Source organism: Somniosus microcephalus, chromosome 13, assembly GCF_052327205.1.
Source record: "Somniosus microcephalus isolate GS21.2 chromosome 13, FLI_Smic_1.0, whole genome shotgun sequence".
NCBI classification, from domain to species: Eukaryota; Metazoa; Chordata; class Chondrichthyes; order Squaliformes; family Somniosidae; genus Somniosus; species Somniosus microcephalus.
This window is the reverse complement of record NC_140999.1, coordinates 168,049,586-168,071,828: the sequence shown is the minus strand read 5'-3', so window position 1 is coordinate 168,071,828 and position 22,243 is coordinate 168,049,586. Positions and strand designations below refer to the sequence as shown.

At 44.2% G+C, this 22,243-nt stretch overlaps 1 protein-coding gene across 8 annotated transcripts in view; it reads left to right on the top strand.

Annotated features, from left to right (window-relative positions):
* Positions 1-22,243, top strand: part of ptprt (protein tyrosine phosphatase receptor type T) — a 1,756,894-nt gene that overhangs the window by 805,956 nt on the left and 928,695 nt on the right. The gene's annotated exons all lie outside the window — the stretch shown is intronic.

Sequence of the window (22,243 nt, the reverse complement as noted above, 5' to 3'; positions counted from 1 at the left end):
TGACGCACCTCCGGATTACCAAGGGTTGAAGCCTGCAGGAAGAAGCAAAGGTAAGTAAACTTTTTCCAACACTTTACGCTCACCTCTCATACTTACCTGTCCACACTTGCACCCATCACGCACCTCCCCCTCCACAATGGACTTTTCGATCCCTCTCACCCCCGCAGACCCACTACTTGCCTCGCTGACCCTTCGGGAAGTCCGCACTTGCAGGGGTAAAATGGGGATAAGCCTCAAAACTGCCAGTTAATTACCTGTTAACAGGCAGTTAATTGGCTCTAATCCCCTTCTCGCCTTGAGGAGATGGGTCCCTGTGCGAGTCGGGGTCCCACCTCCTGGGAAGATGGCATGGAGGCGGGTTGGGAGCGGGTTCGGTACCCGTTCCCAGTTTCTGCCATTTTTCCCACAGTCCCGCCTCCATACCTGCCTCCCCAGGGCTGGGAAAATTCCCCCCCAGATTGTTTCTACTTGTGGGGAAGAGCAAAACTAGAGGTCATCAATATAAGATAATCATCAAGAAATCATATAGGGAATTCAGAAGAAACTTCTTTATCCAGATAGTGGTGAGAATGTGGAACTCGCTACCACAGGGTATAGTTGAGGCAAATATTCCAAGTGCATTTTCAAGGGAAGCTAAATAAGCATATGAGGGAGAAGGAAATAGAGGGTTATGCTGATAGTTAGATGAAAAAAGGTGGGAGGAGGCTCGATTGGAGCATAAACGCCGGCATGGACTGGTTGAACCGAATGGCCTGTATCTGTGCTGTATATCCTATGTAATCCTATGTAACACCTCCATTAAAATAGCAGACAAAGGAATGTTACACATACTCATTTAGTATTTTTAGCTCATGTGTCTGAAACAAGCAGAAACATTACAGCAATAAACCCAAATGTCAGGAACAACATTTCATTATTACGATATTAACCCAAACCTGCTAAAATAAACAGAATTTTGCACTTTACCTGTCATTACCCTTTTGCTTACTTTTTCCTAATATATTCTTTCATATTTTCTCTCTGGCCATTTATTTTACATTTAACATTACTCTATTTTGCTTATTCTAACTTATTTCTCTACTTTACCTGACTTCATTATTTTTCATTTACCCTTTTTTTTTGTCTCTCTGCTTATACCATTAATTTTCAAGGTGGGATCAATTTACCAATAAATCCCATTTAATTGGCCAAAGCCCAATTCCAAAACCCAATATTTTGACCAATAATATGCCACTGCCCTGTTTATCTTCGAGGCACCTTTGTGCCAGAAAGAGCACTGCCATCAGTAACCACAGCACTGACCTTGCAAACAGATCAACGCCCAGATGAGTAAAATCGTTCACAGTACTCTTCAGGTTAATTGTGTGACCTTATTATATCACCGTTAAAGGCTATTCTAATAAGAACAAAGAACAAATATTGCCTATGTGGAATGCTCTACACAGTTTATATTTGTATGTTTTTTAGTCAAATTCATGTATTTTCTTTGGTCACAGTCAGTGTAGTGCCAATCATTTAGTTCTCTAGTGCCTACATTAATGGAATTTAATGTATATTACATCATGCTTTACAAAGTAGCAAGAGATCCAATGGCCCAGAAATACGGGTCGGGGGCTTCCCGCGGGGGTAAGCCCCCGACCTGCACTTACCTAGCGCGCCGGCCGTTGTGCTGTGGGCCCGCGTGAGATTCCGATCCAGGGCCTGGTCCAGCTGCCGGCGCGCAGTGCTTGCGTATCCCAGGGGTGCAGTTAGTTCGATGCGTCCCCTGGGATCATGTGAGCCATGGGGAGCCAATCGGAGCAGGGAACGCTCCATTCATAAGTTTGACAGGAAGAGCTGTCAAAACTTATAAATACTACGGCCCCAAAACAGCACTAAATCTTCAAGTAATTTTTTTTTAAATCACATTTTTTAAATAAACTATAAATTACATGAAATAACTATTTTAAACAATAATTTAAATTTTTGAAATTTTTTTTTTTATTTTCTAATGGGGCTAAAAATAAACTTACCTTGCTTTAAAGTATTTAAAAATAATAAAACTGTGGAAAAAATGTTTTAATTTTAATTAATTCACCACTTACCTTGTAAAAAGCAGGCCTTACGCCTGCTTTTTAAATGTGTAACTTCTGCAGACTTACCCTCCCAGGAAAACCTGGAAAAAAAAACGAAGTTCGATGCGCATGCGCAGCCTCTCCCGCGCACGCGTTCAAACCCTGAACCCCTGCTTTCAGGGGAACGGAAATGCCGGTTTCCCGCGCATGCGCAGTGCATGCAGGAAACCGGCACTTCCATTGGGCTTACGGGTGAGTACCCCGTGCGTACTCACCCGTGGAGACCCGAAGTTCTGGGCCATTGTTTTGTGTAGTGAGGAAGAAATGGATACCCTTGACATCTGCCTGGTGTTTACCAGTTTTGTTGGAATGACTCTATCTGGTTCCCTTAATGCTTACCATGTAAAATAAGTCAAGTCGTCTAAATACTTTCTAGTGATAAGCAGCAGTTCGTCCTTTTAATAAAAACAGATTTATTAAGCTTTTCACTATTATATGTGAGATTCTGTCGACATGCTTCTTCTTATCTTCTTAGGCAGTCCCTCGGAACTGAGGATGACTTGCTTCCACATTAAAAATAAGCTCGCAGGTGGCTGATTAGTCCAATGCGGGACCTACAGTCTCTGTCACAGGTGGGGCAGACGGTGGTTGAAGGGGCGGGTGGGTGGGGTGCTTGGGTTGACGTGCGCTCCTTGCGCTGCTTGCGCTTGGCTTCCGCTTGCTACCGGCGAAGAGACTCGATGTGTTCGGCGCCTTCCCGGATGCTTCTCCTCCACTTTGTGCGGTCTTGGGCCAGGGATTCCCAGGTGTCGGTGGGGATGTTTCACTTTTTCAAGGAGGCTTTAAGGGTGTCCTTGAAGCGTTTCCTCTGCCCACCTGGGGCTCTCTTGCCATGCCGGAGCTCCAAGTAGAGCGCTTGTTTTGGGAGTCTCGTATCGGGCATGCGGACAATGTGACCCGTCCATCAGAGCTGATTGAGCGTGGTCAGAGCTTCGATGCTGGGGATGTTGGCCTGAGCAAGAACACTGACGTTGGTGCGCCTATCCTGCCAATGGATTTGCAGGATCTTGCAGAGGCAGCGTTGGTGGTACCTCTCCAGTGCTTTGAGGTGCCTGCTGTACATGGTCCATGTCTCTGAGGCATACAGCAGGGCAGGTACCACTGCTGCCCTGTAGACCATGAGCTTAGTGCCGGGTTTGAGGTCCTGGTCTTCAAACACTCTCTTCCTCAGGCGACTGAAGGCTGCACTGGAACACTGAAGGCGGTGTTGGACTTCGTCGTCGACGTCTGCCCTTGTTGACAGTAGGCTCCCGAGGTATGGAAAGTGGTCCACGTTGTCCAAGGCCTTGTCATGGACATGCACATTGCTGCTGTATCTATTCTCCATACTTCCTTATTGTGCCCTACTGAAGACAACATAAGAGAAGAACAATAGTCGTTATATTCTGAGAGCACCACGTTTAGGTACATGAGTGATGAACACTTTGGTTGCAGAGTCTTTAGGGGATTGATGCCATTAACATTCTCTTGGATTTGTTGCGTTCTTTTTAAGGTTTGCAGAACTGTAGTTATTGTTAAATAAATGACACAAGGCCTGTTTCTACAGCATCATACTTAACTAAATGGATGTGACCTTGAAAAGGAACTTTTGCAGTCTGGTCTACCAGGTGCCTTATTGGCGTAGGAAACGAAGGCAGCAGGCTTCCTTATTTCCAGAAAAACTTGTAAATTTGTGGCTTGCTTATATGGAGTTTATGGATATGGGGCCAATGCCTGGTTTCCTAGATAAAGAACAGTTTTCATCTTCCTTATCCAATTCCCCCTAAGCCTAGTGGCATCACTAAGTTCCAAGTTAGCTGTTGGTGCAAATATTCTGAAATGATTTGACTAAAAATAAGAGATTGCATCAGCTATTACATTCTGAATATCAGGCATGTGCTTGCCCGATATAAGATGTTATTTATGAGATCCAATATAAGCAACTACAGAAGCTGCTTGACTTGCAATTGCTCTCCCTGCAAATAATTTGGTTATCAGCTGATGATCAGCTCAAGCAATTGGCAAGCATCTGAGCTAAGGTAGACCTGATTGCTGCTCTGAGAATAATCTTTGAATGGTACAGTCTTTACTGACACCCTTAATCCACTATGGTGGCCAGCTTCTGTTTGGAGGAATGCTTCCCCAGCCTGAACGACCTGCTGTGTCTGTATAAAGCTGCAATTGCTCATTGTATACCCATAGCTTGAATACCACATGGCGTTAACTTGAATTGCCCAAGAACAGTAGCCAGGCATTTTCCTGTTAAGTTGATTGAACATGTTAATGTTTGCTTTTGGTGGTGTATGTTAAGTCTGTGAGTTATTTAGTTAATTAACACACAGACTAATGAGTAACAACAAAACAGGTCTTTACTGGTTGGAGGTAGGGACTATACTGAATACAAGATTACTGCACAGTGCTTATATACCGGTGTGTTCACCCCCGGTATTACGTCTACAGCAGCCTGAGAAAGTAGTACATCTCTTAAGGTGGAACAGGCTTAAGCTCTCTTAAGGTGGAACAGGTTACATACACAACAGTGTAAAACATCTGTTGAAGGTTCTGATGGCTGGTTTAATCTTAAAAGTACAGCACCTGTACAAAAACAATCTGCTGAAGGATTTTAATATAATCTTGTTCCTGGCTGCAGTCTATGCAAACCTTAATTTCAGGCTGAGGACCTTGTTCACTGGGACATCATGGTTACTGCATCCAATATTATGGGGCTAGAATTAATCTGATCACCATAGGCAGCAACATTGTAAGTGCTTTCAAAAAGAACATGTTTACAATGTCGCTACACATTGCCACCAGAGCAATTCTTTCTCCTACATATATAAAGGCGAGTTAAGTGTAAGGGACTACAGTATTATTCTTTTAGAGGCAACTGATACTCTGCACTAATCATTGATGCTGAGAAAAGTAAAATAAACCAATTGACTTTTTACAAAAAGTCATTCCAGAAAAGCAAGAAATCCCTGTTTGGTCAGGCTCTTTTATTTTAAACAGCGAATCCAAAGAATGTGCTACAGGTTTCAATTATGGGCCATACACATTATATTGATAATATTATCCTCTTATCTGGAAATCTAGTATTTCAATGTCTTGTCGACATACTGACAGGAAACCGAAAGCTGACTAGATATCTGCTCAGTTGTGTTATGGTTAGTGTTCTGACTAGTATTGATAATTTGCACACTCCTGCATAGTCGATTTTAAGTGGCATTTTGTCTTTTAAACCTGGTCATTGAAGGAACTCAGTTCATCATGTATAACAAATCAACAATACCCTCGGAGCATGTAAGGCGCATTGTGAAGCAAGACCATTTTCTTGAGAACTGTCCCTATTATTTCTAAGGGCTGGAATTTATGAATGGAGACGTGTTGGAGGCGGGACTGCTGCTTGCCGGGTCTCAGTCCTGCCTCCATCATCTTCTGGCCAACCAGCTAGATTTTTCCCTGATTGACCTTGTTAAGCCCGCCTAGTGGGCTCAGCAGGCCAACTAGGGGGAAGTCACTGACAGAGCACGTCAACATCTGACGTGCAATCTGTCAAGATTTCTTGAAAGAAGAAATATCAGTGTTTGACAGCTCTGTGAAGCTGTCAAACACTGACATTCTGTGTAGCTTGATGAGCCCTTGTGTTCAGGACTCATCAAACCTTTCTACTTTGTAGAAATCACCTGGCTGTTGGTTCAAAGGATCCAATAGCCAGTCTGTGAAATCTACAATGAAGATGTCGGGACTCCGGATCCACAGCGGCTGAAGGCTGTAGGCAGAAACAAAGGTAAGTGAACATTTTATAACACTTAATACTCACCTTACATACGTACCTCTCCACACTTGCACCCATCACTCACCTCTACGTCTCACTTTTAGACCCCTGCGACCCCCGCAGACCTCCTTCTCATCTCCTACATCCTGGCGGGGTTCTCCGAGGTCGGAAGCCTGCACTTGGAAAGGTAAAATGGGACTAATCCTTTTTTCTGTCTGTTAACAGGCAGTTAATAGGATTTAATCCCTTTCCCGCCTCAAGGAGACGGGACCCAGGGCAGGACGGCTTCCCGCCTCCTAACAAAAGGGCACGGAGGCGGGATGGGGGCGGGTTTGCCAGCCGCCCCCACATTCTGCAACTTAACTGGCAGTCCCACCTCCATACCCGCCTCCTCGGGACTGACAAAATCCAGCCCTAAGTGTTACATTCCTTGTTATCTCTTTTTAACTGTGGCAAGATTTTTTTTAGCTACTTTTGATCATACAGAAACCTATTGACACTAGTCTGGCTTTGTGTTAAGTTTTTGTCTGACCAGCATAACTGATAACTCCACTATATAGTCATTCATACCTTGGCTGTTGGTAAGCTTTCCTCTTTATTTTCACTGTAAAGCTAGTATCATTCCGAGTGCATTTACTGCGCATATATATATATATTTTATAATATATATTGATGCTTGACAGATAAGACCTAGAAATTGGACCCAGGCGTAAAGCGGGGGCAATGAGGGCCAATTTTGTGGACCAAAGTCCCGTAACCAAAGAACGCCTAAAATACATCTGACCTGATAGTGAGTTGAGCCAATTTTCAGGCATCCCTAGCAGCTACTCAAAACAGGCAAGGGCCCAATGCCTGTTTAAGATCTCCTCTGGGAAATTGGACATCGCAGAGCTAGACCTGCTCAGCTCTGGATTCTTCAGTGGCTGCTCCGGCCACCAACGAAAGGTAATTTTTTTTTCAACAAAAACATTTAAGAAATGTTGCTGTGGTGCCAGGAAGAGTATCCCTATCAAACTCACCTCCCCCCACCTTTGCTGCTCCACTCTCCTGAGACTTACCGTCAGCCTGAAATTCATCATCTTAAAATGGGCGAGCTACCTGTGGAGAGGTGATAGGCACTGGAACCTCACCCAAATAATGTTAATGAGGCCCAATTTCAGGTCGGCCTTGGGTCTCCCAGTTCAGGCATGCACTGCCTGCGTGCCACTGGTTATGCCTCCAATACGAGCCATAACCAATTATATTTAAAGCCATTGGCAAACCTTTTTCTGGTCTAAAAGGATTCCCCAAATACTTATTAACAGATTTTTGGTCCTAACTCCAAATCCATTTGGGTGCAAGTTGACAAGGTTTTTCTTAATTTAAAGGGTAATAAAGGATAGTGCAATGCAGTCGAATACTATACTGTCACCTCTTTGCCTTATGAATCCAAACCAGATTAATAGAATAAAACGCTCCAGTCCCTGCTATTGTAACATTCTAAAGCAAAATGAGTCTTGACAGTTTCATTTCAATTCTTAGTTGGATGTGTGTCCATGGCACATAATGTTCATAATTTAAAGATGGGCATTGAATTACTAGATTCAGGTAAGGGAGCCTCAAAACAACGGCAGGCACGGGAATTGAAAATGTAACAGGGAATTTGCTTTTCTGAGGTTGGAGCCGGGCAGAGGCAGATTTATCCAGCACGTAACCTATATTATACCAGATTTGGGAGTGCTTGACGGTGACAGTAGTTGCAAAAAGTAAATCCGATTGTCATCTGGTTCCTTTCTAAAGAAGTTAATCAAACCATTAACGGTTTTTGGCAAGTGCATGCTCCAGAGGTAGAAACGTTTCTATTCTCGTTCCTTGACTGAGATTTACCAATTTTGCAATCGTCGTCCAGGTTTACAATCGCAGTTAAAAAGCAAATAAAAACAGAAAATGCTGGAAATACTTAGCAGGTCAGACAGCATCTGTGGAGAGAGAAACAGAGTTAAAGTTTCTGGTCGATGACCTGTCATCAGAACTGGAACCGGAACAGTGTAGGGGGCCGAGGTCAGAGTGGGAATGGGGCAGAGAATTAAAATGACAGGCGACCGGAAGCTGGCGTCACGCTTGCGGACTGAACGGAGGTGTTTTGCAAAGCGGTCACCCAATCTGCGTTTGGTCTCCCCAATGTAGAGGAGACCACATCGTGGGCCATGAATATTCAGCTTCCTACACTGTTCCAATGGAGCTCAACTTAAGCTCAAAGAACAGCACGTCATCTTTTGATTAAGCACTTTACACCCATCCGGACTCAACATTGAGTTCAACAATTTCAGATCATAACCACTGCCCCCATTTTTTCGGACAGCAGCTGTAGGTAATGATTCTGCTAATCCCATTTAGACCTCCTCTTGACCCATCTTAAGTTTCTTTAGTTGTCCCTTTTTGCCTTGCACCATCATCTCTTTTGTCATTTAATCTCTTCTACCTTCCACCCTATCTCAGACCTTCCCTTTTGTTCTTTCCTCCCCTCTCTTTTCCCTGCCTCTGTATTTGCTTAAAACCTGTTATAAGCAAACAACTTATACAACTATGGAGGGTCCCGACCCCGCTGCTGGCTCCATCCCGCTGTACAAAATGAACTTACCTTAATGGGGCCTATTAAGCCCGCCCAGCGCGTTACCCAGCCCAATTAGATGGAGTGGGTGTGGTGATGTCATTCATGATGCGTTTAAGCTGGGATCCTTAAAGGGACCCTGGCCACATTAAAGTTTAAGTTTAATCTAACATAGTGGGTGTTGAATCTTTACTGTACAATAATATAACAAAAGTTATATATGAGTGACAAAGAAATGTTTAAATAATATTATCATTAAGTAATATGACTCCATCTACAAATACAATCAAGAACATAATTAAAAAAGTACATTAATTGGGAAGATACTGGTGCTTTAGTCACAAATCTATAGGGGGCAAAATTCCTCTCGTTTGCGCCTCCAGTGGGAGGCACTAATGGGACGCAAATGTCTCCCCCCCACCCCCGAGGTGATTGCGCCTCCCGTGAAGTTCCGTGGGAGGTTAGCGGTGGTGCTACCGGGTATCACCCCGCTCTTCTGCACCCAGATATCATGACGTCATCTCCAGGCGCAGCGCCCCGGTAGCGCCTTGGGAGAAAAATTTGCACTCGTGCTCCGCAGCAGCACCAGGAGATGTTACCGACTGCTGCAGGGGTCGTGAACAGTGAGGCCGGACACTCGCAGGGCGCAACTTAAAGGCGCAGTGGACAGCCGGCCAAAAAAAAGCCGATTTTTTTGTAAAAGATTATTTTCGGCCACCGGTCGCGGCGTTCGTGCCGCGATCGCTCAGCCCGGCACTCTACTTGAAAGCAGGGCTGATTGTGCAGCATTCTCATTGCCTGGTGGCCCAGAAATCTGCAATGAAACCTGCAGAGCTTGCAGCGTGGGGCCCTTCCCTTTAATGCAGGGAAAAGCCCCTGCAATGCAGCAGTGCCACACGTGGCACTGCTGAGCACATCGCCCCAGATCGGGACATTCCCCGCCTCTTGTGCGCCAAGAGGCAAATGGAGCACTTGATTCATTGAAAAACATTTTTCACTTAGTGCCCCAAATGGCCCTCATGGGGAATTCCTCCTCCCTAGACTTTTGTATCAGTAACCGGTACAAATAAAAGATGTGCGTGTATAGGTAAGACTTAAAATTAAGCAGATTTTAAATGTAATTGTAAAGGGGTGGATTTACAATCTTATGCAAGTTCAGTGGAAGAGCTGTGGAATCCCTGACAAACAGTGTAAGTGGTGTTTGCAATGTGTTTCTGGGATTTCTACTGCTCTTCAGTTGAAGTTAACAATGGACAATTGAGAGAACCTCCACAGATATTCACCCTAAAGTCTCAGACTGAAAAATTACATGAGTCATATTCAGGGACTGAAAGCAAATTGAACCAATGAAATGAGTGATGAGAATGAAATTGTTATAGTTGATTATTGATTTAATGTGTAACTGGACAATCACAGTATACTGTGAGAAAAACCTGACCAGAAACAAGACAAAGATTTATTTAAATGGTATATGTCATATTTTATAGTGCAGATCAATTCACTGCAATTACTGTTGAGTTGGAAGGCAACAGCCGAGAATGGCCAGTGAAAAATGTATTTCCCTCACCATTTACATCCCTTCAGGAATTTCTGAATTAACATTTACCAGTAGCTTTTCAAGTAGAACAGAATCTCCATCAATCTGTTAGCTGATGTAATCAACATGTTTTTATTTTGGCTTGTTTTCTATGCTGTCAAATAATCAGCTGGAGCAATGGCCATGGAACTCACGCCTCAGGTTGACAGACGTGGTTCCCGAGCTGCATAAATCCCGTGGCTATGCAGGGAAATTAAAAAAGTATGGGGAAAAAGGCTAAGTGCCTATAAAGTACCTCTTAATGATTTTAATTGGGTCCCCCGCCGCTGCAGGTCGGGTCAGCTCCACGATGACATATGCACCTGCGGGAAAGGCACGTGGGAGCGAGTTGACAGCGGGTTCCCAAGCCACTGTCAAAGAAAACAGCTTTCCTACCTGACCCACCATCGATCATGCCCGCTTCCACCACGGGAAACTCAGCCCGTTAACTCTATTTCTCTCTGTACAGATGCTGCCTGACCTGCGGAGTATTTCCAACATTTTCTGTTTTAATTTCTGATTTCCAGCATCCATAGCATTTTTCTATTGTATTACAGTTAAAAAGCAGTTTTTTGCTCCATTATCTATTCATGTCAGCAGTTTGGGATCTGTGCCATGATTCAAGTTACATTATTGTGGATCGTTCTCCACAACATCTGTCTCCATAATCCTCAAAGTATCCTAAATAACAACAGAAAATGCTGGAAATACTCAGCAGGCCAGGCAGCATCCGTGGAGAGAGAAACAGAGTTAACGTTTCAGGTCTGGGACCCTTCATCAGAACTGGAAAAAGCTGGAAATGTAACAGATATTAAGCAGGTGCAGAGACGGGGGTGGGGGGTGGGGTTAGAAGGGGAGGAAGGAATTGAAAGAACATACTGTGAAAATGTTGCAAATGGGAATGGCAAAATCACACTGCACGAAAAATGGGGGCAGGGATTATTATCTGAAATTGTTGAACTCGATATTGAGTCCGGAAGGCTGTAAAGTGCCTAATCGAAAGCTGAGGTGCTGTTCCTCGAGCTTACGTTGAGCTTCATTGGAACAATGTAATAGGCCGAGGACAGAGAGATCAGAGTGGGAGTGAAGCGATGAATTAAAGTGACAGGCGACCGGAAGCTCAGGGTCATCCTTACGGACTGAACGGAGGTGTTCTGCAAAGCGGTCGCCCAATCTGTGTTTGGTCTCCCCAATGTAGAGGAGACCGCATCATGAGCAGCGAATACAGTATATTAAATTGCAAGAAGTACAAGTAAATCGGTGTGTCACCTGGAAGGGGTGTTTGGGGCCCTGGACAGTGGGAAGGGAGGAGATAAAAGGGCATGTGTTACAACTCCTGCGCTTGCACGGGAAGGTGCCAGGTGAAGGAGAAGGGCTGTTATGGTATGGAAGGTGGCATCGTCAGAACAGACACGGCGGAGACGGAGAAACTGAGAGAATGGAATAGAGTCCTTACAGGAAGCGGGGTGGGAGGAAGTGTAGTCCAGGTAGCCATGGGAGTCGGTGGGCTTGTAGTGGATATTTCTCGAAAGCTGATCACCAGAAATGGAGACGGAGAAGTCAAGGAAGGGAAGGGAAGAGTCGTAGATGGACCATGTGAAGGTGAAGGAAGGGTGGAAATTGGAAGTAAAGTGAATGAACTTATCTAGTTCAGGGTGAGAGCAGGAAACAGCACCAATACAGTCATCGATGTACCTGAAAAAGAGGTGAGGTAGGGGACCTGAGTAGGACTGGAACAAAGAGTGTTCCACATATCCCATGAACAGGCAGGCATAGCTAGGGCCCATGTGGGTTCCCATAGCAACACCTTTAATTTGGAGGAAGTGAGTGGAGTCAAAGGAGAAGTTGTTCAATGTGAGAACAAGTTCAGCCAGGCAGAGGAGGGTGGTGGTGGATGGGGACTGGTTGGGCCTCTGTTCAAGGAAGAAACGGAGCGCCCGAAGGCCGTCCTGGTGGGGGATGGAGGTGTAGAGGGATTGGATGTCCATAGTGAAAAGGAGACGGTTGGGGCCAGGAAACTGGAAACTGTTAAAGTGACGGAGGGCGTCGGAAGAGTCGCGAATGTAGGTGGGAAGAGACTGGACAAGGGGAGAAAAAATAGAGTCGAGATAGCAAGAGATAAGTTCCGTGGGGCAAGAACAGGCTGAAACGATGGGTCTACCAGGGCAGTCCTGTTTGTGGATCTTGGGAAGGTGGTAGAAGCGGGCTGTGCGGGGTTGGGGGACTATGAGGTTGGCGGCCATGGAGGGAAGATCTCCAGAGGAGATGACGTCAGTGACAGCCTTGGAAACAATGGCTTGATGTTTGCTAGTGGGGTCATGGTCCAGGCGGAGGTAGGAGGAGGTGTTGGAGAATTGGCGTTCAGCTTCTGCACAGTAGAGGTCGGTTCGCCAAACAACAACAGCACCACCCTTATCAGCAGGTTTAATGATAATGTTAGGGTTGGATCGGAGAGAACAGAGTACTGCAAGTTCAGAGGGAGGTAGGTTGGAGTGAGAGAGGGGAGCAGAGAAATGGAGACGGCCGATGTCACGTCGGCAGTTATCCTTGTTGCTCTTCTTAAAACATTCTCCAATGCTCTCTTTGAAGGTTGCATAAAATTACAAACATTCCAAATATGGTCATAGCCAATAGTTTTAATTGGGTTAAAATAATCTGTTTTCATTTACATTCAATGCCTTTGAAGTGCATCCCGGGTAATAAGCAGCCTTGTTGAGTGGTCAATAGTCAGTTCTATTTTTTTTCTCTTTTGCATCATCTATATATACAAAATTCACGTTTCTCTTGCTATTATGGACTATTTTACATTCATCTGATCAAATTCCATACGCCATTCCTTAATCTAACATCTCAATTTGTCTAGATACCTTGGATTATGATTAGAATTTTTAATTGGCGTTGATGAGTTCCATCAGAATTTGCAGGGATGAATCAACAAATGTAGATGGCCAGAATCTAACTTCGATTTTTAATTTATGCCCACAGCCCAGCTCGGCAGTTTAAATAACAAAGTCATTTCATTAATTTTATTGGTGTGCTGCTTATTGACAGTGTGATTGTGGTTGCTGCAGCGTATTCTGCACCTAGACCTATTAAATAGTAAATTCACTTTCTTTGCTCTTAGAAAATGAATTTTAAAATTTTGAATTAGAAAAATTATGCTAAAAAAAGTCCTTGTGGAAGAGTTATATGACCAGTTTCTTACTGACTCTGTTTATAAATAAAGCCTTTAAGAACCATTTGTAACTTCATTTGTGGCTTATGAGATAATAACTCACAGGATAAACGATGGCTCTCACTGTTGCCTCTTGACTATTTGGGCAAAATGTATTTTTATAAATTATTCATAGGGTCAGCAGCACTGAAGTGTTATTTATTACAGAAACATACTGTGAACTATTCTGTAGTATTGGCAAAAGGTTAATTACTTTTCGTAGTGTGACTACATGAGGCAATTATTACCATTTACAGTTAATGCAATATTTGTTAATCGGTACATATTGTCTTTTGCAGTTTGAAATGTTCAAATTATAAGGGTGTGTCTTGTGGAGCATGTTTAAGTGGTTATATCATTGCATCAGTTAATCGTTGAATAATCAGCAGTCAGGTGTGGCATGCTTTAACTACAGTAGAATCTAGTTTAAGTGATCAAGTTAGGTAAGTTGTCAAATGATCACCATAACCAGATGGTCATTAAATCTAAAGCTGGCAGTGAGCAGCATTGGGCAGTTAAGATTCCCCTGCAATGTGAACTTAAATTTTAGGAACCCCTTTAACATTACATTTGACATTCTTTCAGTGGTCTTTATTGGAATGCAGAAGATCTTTGCCTTGAGAAGTCGTTTTGCATGATGTATAGGCAGTTGGGATAACGCATCGGGATTGAAACAGCTGATCAGTAAATAACTGTTGCACTACCCAAACTGCTGGGAATGCCATACAAACTGCTTTCCCATGACATGGATTACAATTAGAGATGTCAGCTTTGGCTCAGAGGGTAGCACTCTCGCCTCTGACTCAAGATTGTTGGTTCAAGTCCCACTCCAGATACTTGAGCACAAAAATCTAGGCTGGCACACCAATGAAGTACTGAGGGAGTGCTGCACTGTCGGAGGTGCCAGCTTTCGGATGAGATGTTAAAACGAGACCCTGTCTGCCCTCTCAGGTGGACGTAAAAGATCCTATCGAACTATTTTGAAGAAGAGCAGGGGAGTTCTCTCCAGTTTCCTGGCCAATATTTATCCCTCAACCAACTTCAAAACAGATAACCTGGTCATTACCTCATTGCTGTTTGTGGGACCTTGCTATGCGCAAATTGCCTGCCATGTTTCCTACGTTACAACAGTGACTACACTTCAAAAGTAGCTGTAAAGCACATTGGGATATCCTGAGGTCATGAAAGGCATTATATAAATGGAAGTCTTTGGGGAAAAATTGGGTAGCGCCCAGGGCGCTAATTTTAACACCCCGAAAAAGTTAGCGCCATAAATTCAGTAGTATCACTCCAAGCAGGAGGTGGGACGCTATTGGAAAGCGCTCCACCTGCTGCTTGGGGTGCTACTACTGAATTTCGCGACACTACGTGCCACCGCGCCATGTGCGCACCTGGGCCCTGCCGGACCACCGGAGAGTTGGGTGCCGCGAAAACAGCTCGGCACTCGAGGCAGTCGGCACCCCACATACAAAAGCAAAAGGGGGCAGGTGCTGGCAGTCGGCCAAAATAAAAAGGGCCACCCAAAACCTGCCCTTAAATAGCACCACCGCCGCTGCCAAACTGCCCGCTGATCCTGTCGGACATATTGTCTGGCGATAGGTCAGGGGGCGCAAGGCAAGTTTGCGGCCGGGGCGCAAGCGGGGTGCTGCACACAGCGATGACGTCATCGCCAACGGCGTGGGGCGCTACCGGCTCACGCCGCCGCTAACCTCCCATGGAATTTTGCGGGAGGCATTAGTGGCGCCGCACCTGGCGCTAGGGGATTTGCGCCCTGTTAGCGCCCCCCAGGGGCATGAACGAGAGGCGCAAACCAACCCAATTTCTCCCCCTTTATTTCTGCTTTTGTTCAATTGTCTACGTCTGCAGTATGATGAGTAACAGGCAGCTGAACTAAGGAGCTGAAAATTGAGAGATCAATCTGCAAGATGAGACCACAATTTTCTCAACAGCTGCTGACAAATTAAAAAACTTTGTATGGTCATTCTGTTTTCTTTTTATTTCTATGAAAGTCTGACAGAGTGAATGGCTAATTTGCGATTATTACAAAAGATTGTGCATTCTGTACAGCTTTTTTGAAATAAAATTGCCACAATTAAAGAATTTTCCATTGAAAACGAAGATGATGTGAAAAAATGCAATCAGGGTTTCTATTGCTAAGATTTGCTTTCTGAATTTTTTTTTAACCAAAGTCAGACTGACATGATGCAACAGTTAGAATGGAGTAGGAGAAAGATTCGATCTTACTGTGATTGATCAGCAAGGTTTCCGCCTCTGCTCTGACTTCCAGAGAATCTTCTTTGGTGCTTAAAATGAGTTATTCACTTCTCTTCTGTGAGCAGTGAATGTCCAGATTTTACTGATTAAATATATTGTAAGCTCCTGATTTCATCTGTAAGTAGGTCAAATCTAAATTCAAATTTAAATATACAGAAGAACAATAGTCCCCGACAATCTGAGGACCAAAATAAAGCAGTTGAGCAATTAGACAGTCGCAGCGGGCTGAATTGCTCTGTATATTAGAGCTAGCACATGAAATGGGCGGTGAGACGTAGTAAACAGATATAACACATGTTAACCTAACATTAATATTTCCTTGATTGTTAAAGGCACATTAAGTGGCTGTCTAACTGAATTTGTGCTTGACTTTAATTGCACTAACAAAGTATGAATAAAAGCTGAAATTCAACCACTGGGGAAACCAATGGACATTCATAGTGGAGCAGATTAAGAGATACTCATTTTTTCAGTGCATGAAACAAAATGAGTGCAACAGCAAGTGTCACTTTGCTGGATAATTTGGAGGAGGAGTAAAGGAGGAAAGGGTCAGCGATGGCAGAGGCTACAGAAACATAGAAGATAGGAGCAGGAGTAGGCCATTCGGCCCCTCGAGCCTGTTCTGCCATTTAATGAGATCATGGCTGATCATCCAAATTCAGTACCCTGTCCCTGCTTTCTCCCCATATCCCTTGATCCCTTTAGCCTTAAGAAATATATCTAACTCCTTCTTGAATATATTTAATGAATTGGCCTCAACGGCCTTCTGTGGTAGAGAATTCCACAGGTTCACCACTCTCTGGGTGAAGAAATTCCTCCTCATCTCACACTTACATGGCTTACCCCTTATCCTTAGACTGTGGCCCCTGGTTCTGGACTCCCCCGCCATCGGGAACCTCCTTCCTGCATCTAGTCTGTCTAGTCCTGTTAGAATTTTATAAGTTTCAATGAGATCACCTCTCATTCTTCTAAATTCTAGTGAATAAAAGCCTAATCGACCCAATCTCTCTTCATACATCATTCCTGCCATCCCATGTATCAGTCTGGTGAATCTTTGCTGCACTCCCTCCACGGCAAGAACATCCTTCTTCATATAAGGCGACCAAAACTGTACAGAATACTCAAGGTGTGGTCTCACCAAGGCCCTGTACAACTGCAGCAAGACATCCTTGCTCCTGTACTCAAATTCTCTCGCTATGAAGGCCAACATACCATTTGCCTTCTTAACCGCCTGCTGCACCTGCATGCTTACTTTCAGCGACTGGTGCACAAGGACACCCAGGTCTCGTTGCTATTCCCCTTTTCCCAATCTATTGCCATTCAGATAATAATATGCCTTCCTGTTTTTGCCACCAAAGTGGATAACCTCGCATTTATCCACATTATACTGCATCTGCCATGCATCTGCCCAATCACCCAACCTGTCCAAATCATACTGGAGTTTCTCTGCATCCTCCTCACAGCACACACGCCCACCCAGCTTTGTGTCATCTGCAAACTTGAAGATATTACATCTAGTTCCCTTGTCTAGATCATTAATATATATTGTAAATAACTGGGGTCCTAGCACCGATCCCTGCGGTACCCCACTAGTCACTGCCTGCCACTCGGAAAAAGACCTGTTTATTCTAACTCTTTGCTTCCTGTCTGCCAACCAGTTCTCTATCCAAGTTAGTACCTTACCCCCAATCCCATGTCCTTTAACTTTGCACGCTAGTCTCTTATGCGGGACCTTATTGAAAGCCTTCTGAAAGTCCAAATACACCACATCCACTGGTTCTCCCTTATCTATTCTACCAGTTACATCCTCAAAAAATTCCAGTAGATTAGTCAAGCACGATTTACCTTTTGTAAATCCATGTTGACTTTGTCCGATCCTGTCACTGTTTTCCAAGTGCTCTGCTATTACATCTTTTATAATGGACTCTAGCATTTTCCCCACCACCGATGTCAGGCTTACCAGTCTATAATTCCCTGTTTTCTCTCTACCACCTTTTTTGAATAGTGGGGTTACATTAGCTACCCTCCAATCCATGGGAACTGTTCCAGAGTCTATAGAATTTTGGAAGATGACCAGCAATGCATCTACAATTTCTCGGGCCACTTCCTTAAGTACCCTAGGATGTAGATTATCAGGCCCTGGGGATTTATCAGCCTTCAATCCCATCAGTTTCCCTAACGCCACTTCCCTACAAATACTGATTTCATTCAGTTCCTCCCTCTCATTAGACCCTATGTTCCCCAACATCTCTGGGAGGTTATTTGCGTCCTCCTTTGTGAAGACAGAACCAAAGTATGTATTTAATTGGCCTGCCATTTCTTTGTTCCCCATTATAAATTCCCCTGATTCTGACTGCAAGGGACCTACGCTTGACTTCACCAATCTTTTTCTCTTCACATATCTATGGAAGCTTTTACAGTCAGTTTTTATGTTCCCTGCAAGCTTACTCTCATACACTATTTTCCCCCTCTTAATTAATCCCTTTGTCCTCCTTTGCTGAATCCTAAGCTGCTCCCAATCCTCAGGTTTGCTGCTTTTTCTGGCCAATTTATATGTCCTCTCCTTGGATCTTATGCTATCCCTAATTTCCCTTGTTAACCACGGTTGAGTCACCTTTTTTGTTTTATTTTTATGCCAGACAGGGATGAACAAATTCTGTAGTTCATCCATGCAATCTTTAAATGTTTGCCATTGCCATCAACCCTTTAAGTAACATCCCCCAATCCATTCTAGCCAACTCGCGCCTCATATTGTTGTAGTTTCCTTTATTTAAATTCAGGACCCTAGTCTCTGAGTCAATTACTTCACTCCCCATCTTAATGAAGAATTCTATCATATTATGATCGCTCCGCCCCAAGAGGCCTCGCACAACAAGATTGCTCATTAATCCTTTCTCATTACATAATACCCAGTCTAAGATAGCCTGATCTCTAGTTGGTTCCTCGACATATTTTTCCAGGAAACCACCCCGTATACACTCTAGGAATTCCTCCTCCACAGTATTGTTACTAATATGGTTAGCCCAATCTATATGTAGATTAAAGTCACCCATGATAACTGCTATGCCCTTATTGCACGCATCTCTAATTTCTTGTTTAATGCCATCCCCAACCTCAGCATTACTGTTTTGGGATCTTTATACAACTCCCACTAACGTTTTCTGCTCCTTTGTATTTCTCAGCTCTACTCACACAGACTCCAAATCATCAGAGCGAATATCCTTCCTTACTATTGTGTTAATCTCGTCTTTAACCAGCAATGCTACCCCAGCTCCTTTTCCTTTTTGCCTGCCTTTCCTGAATATTGAATACCCCTGGATGTTGAATTCCCAGCCTTTGTCACCCTGGAGCCATGTCTCTGTAATCCCAATTATATCATATCCGTTTACATCTATTTGCATAGCTAATTCATCCACCTTATTATGAATGCTCCTTGCATTAAGACACAAAGCCTTCAGGCTTGTTTTTTAAACACTTTTTAACCTTTTAGAATTATTATATACTGTGGCCATGTTTGATTTACACCCTTGATTTCTCTGACTGTCGCTTTTACTTTTCTCTTTCCTGTCTTTTGCTTCTATCTTTGCTTCCCTTTCCTGTGTCTCCCTGCACAGGTTCCCAACCCCCTGCCATTTTAGTTTAAACCCTCCCCAACAGCACTAGCAAACACTCCCCCTAGGACATAGGTCCTGGTCCTGCCCAGGTGCAAACCATCCAGTTTGTACTGGTCCCACCTCCCCCAGAACCGGTTCCAATGTCGCTACACAACAGAGACCTTAGAAACTATAACCACAAAAATTAAGACCTTTTAAACTTTATAAACTATTAACCTTAACTGTCAAACTATAGAGTAGTATAAATACTCACCTGGCCCTCTCACCCAATCAGCTGCTTTCTCTTGCCCGTGTCACTTATTGAATCGTGGCGTGGCTCTGGAACGCTGCCGCCGGTCTGCGAGATTGATCATCCTTTGAAAAAAAGCCTGCGAAAGTGAGTTTAAATATTCACTACTCTCTTGCTGCTCCCAACACCGGCCTCTTCCTACAGGGTGAAAAGTTAGGAAAAACAAAGGCGAAGCAAGGGAGCTCCTCCTTCCACTCCTCACCTAACTCCAACTCACCCAACTCGCAGCACTCTGTTGAAACCGCACACCAGAGAAGCACTGTCTGGACTCTCATATAGATGTGTTCTCATTGGCTTTTTGCTCAGCATTACATGTGACACCAGGAGGAGGAGTTACTGAGTAAATCTAATGGTGCTTCATGGGCGACCATGGTCTCCAGGAGTGCCTTGAGAGGTAGAGGAGGAATTTCTCAGTTTTTCCTGAAATTGGTGATGTGTTTTTTTCTCTATTCTTTTGCATTTCCCCGGAGATAGCATTATGAGCGATTAAAGATAATAGCGCGCAAGTTTTCGCTAACAGATAGAATGAGCATTGATGTTCTTGATGGCCTTCTCTCACCCTTTCTCTATGTTTGTAATATGCCCAATCTCACTAAAAGCGCAGAGCAAAGTTGTTTGCTGTTGAAAACACACTAAAAAGTGAGAGAAAATGTATATTCCTTTCATATATATATCCTAAGAATACTTTCAGCCCCTCAGACATGGCAATAACTTGTTGGTTAAATGAAAATAATTACATTCTCATGACTGCAGTAATAATTGTTTTCCCTATCTACTCCAGTTTTCAGTCCTGGTCAAATGGGGGTGATTCATAGGACTGCTCTTTGGTACTGTCTTTCTAGGTGTAAAACTTGACAGAGAGTGTTGGCAGGCTTTTCAACATTTAGAAACATCACAGCCAAACATAAGAACATAAGAAATAGGAGCAGGAGTAGGTCATTCAGCCCTTCGAGCCTTTTCCGCCATTCAATAAGATCATGGCTGATCTTCTACCTCAAGTCCTTCTTCCCGCACTATCCCCATATCCCTTGATTCCCTTCGTATCCAGGTAGTCATTTTGAAGGCTGTGGGCCTTCAAAACCCAATCCTTCCATACCCAACATCTATATATGCACACGCTTTCAAGCAGGCATCACTATGTAACAGGAACCATGGCTGATTTTGTTGCCAGCTTTCAACCCAAGGAGTGCTGTAGTAGTGCACGCCAGTGTGGTCATAATTGTATACTGTTCATTGCAAATTAAGATATATGAGAATGCAGTTGCTGAAAGTTTATATCTGGATAAAACTGTTGATGTTATTGCCCTGATATGTTATTATATTCGGAAAGCATTTGTTTCTTTAAGGCTGGACCCCAGAGGTCAGGATCCTCATCACTTGTGGGAGGCTACAGCAGGGTCCTCTGGGCAGATGTTTCTTGGTTCTCCTGTACCACCTCCACCTGCTCCTGGACATCCCACTGCCATGAGCACCAACCAAGCTACAGCCTTCAACATCACTACTTACATCTTACTTTGGTGAAGTCTCTGGACTACAGCTTGGTGGAGTGAGACTGAGTGACAAGGTGACACTGGAGTCACAGGTGCAATGTGAGGTGCCATGTGTAAAACTGGGCCCATTTCTGTTTTTTCTTCCACACCTGTAGAGACAAAAGGAAAACTAGTGTTAGCCTTGTCATTTAGTTCCACTTGTGGTCAGAGAGCCTTCACCCAAGTTCTGGCAATGCAGCACATGAATAACATTGGTTCTGTAAGAACTGTCATTTACTATAACTACAGAGTGAAGCAATATGAATTGTTGTGTGAACCCTGAGCCTCTCCTTCCCCCATATCCTGCTTCCTCATTTGAGTCAGGGCTCTGGATTTCCAGAAATGGGGGTGGGGGAAATGAGGAAGATGATGGGAGGTGAAAGGAGGAGGACTGCAGGGCAGGAGGGAAGAGGGGAACAAAGGAGGAGAGGAGGGAAGGAGGGAGAATGGGGAAGAGATGAGGGGAGAAAAGAGGCAAGGGGAGCAGCAGAGAAGATGGAAATATACTGGGGTTGAGTGGGTAGTTTGAAGGATAAATAGGTGGGAAACTGTATCATAATATTCTCCCGCTCTCCTTTTCTTTCCCCATCTTTCCATTCCCCATCTCTTCCCTTCCCACTCTCCTCCATTCCCCTTCATATCCCTCCTCCATTCCTCAACTCATCCCTTCTCCCTTCCACTCCTCCTCCCTTCCACCCCTCCTCCCATCTGCTCTTCCCCACCCAGCTCTCCCCATCCACCTTTCCCCATCTTTGTCACCCCTCTTTTCCTTTTCCTGTCTTCTCTTTTCATTTCTTCTCCCTAACCCCTCTTCTCCCTACCCCTTTTGCCCCTCCTCAACCTTCACCCCTCCTGCCACCCCTTCCTTTCTGTAACATCCGTGTGTTATTGAGACACGGACTGCAGAAGTTGGTTATAACAGGTGTTTACTGAATGGAGACAAAACTGGAACTACTATACAAAGTTACTACACAGGCTTATATACAGGGGTGGTCACTACTGGTACTGCAGTATACAGGGGCTGCAGAATATAGTTCCTTCTTCAAGGTACATACACTACACTTTCCTCTTCCTTTTCTCCTCCCAACTTCTCCTCTCCTCTCCTTTCCCTCATCTACTCTCTACTCCGCTCTCTATCACGCCACTCCTTTCCTCACGCTGCATTCCTCTCCTCTCCCTCTCGGAGTTGAAATAGTGCTCAGTGTGGTTGGGAGGGGGTCCCAGTGTTAAATACATACTCTGTAGGGAAGGTCCTGATGTTGAATACCTGCTCACTGGAGTGGCAGAGA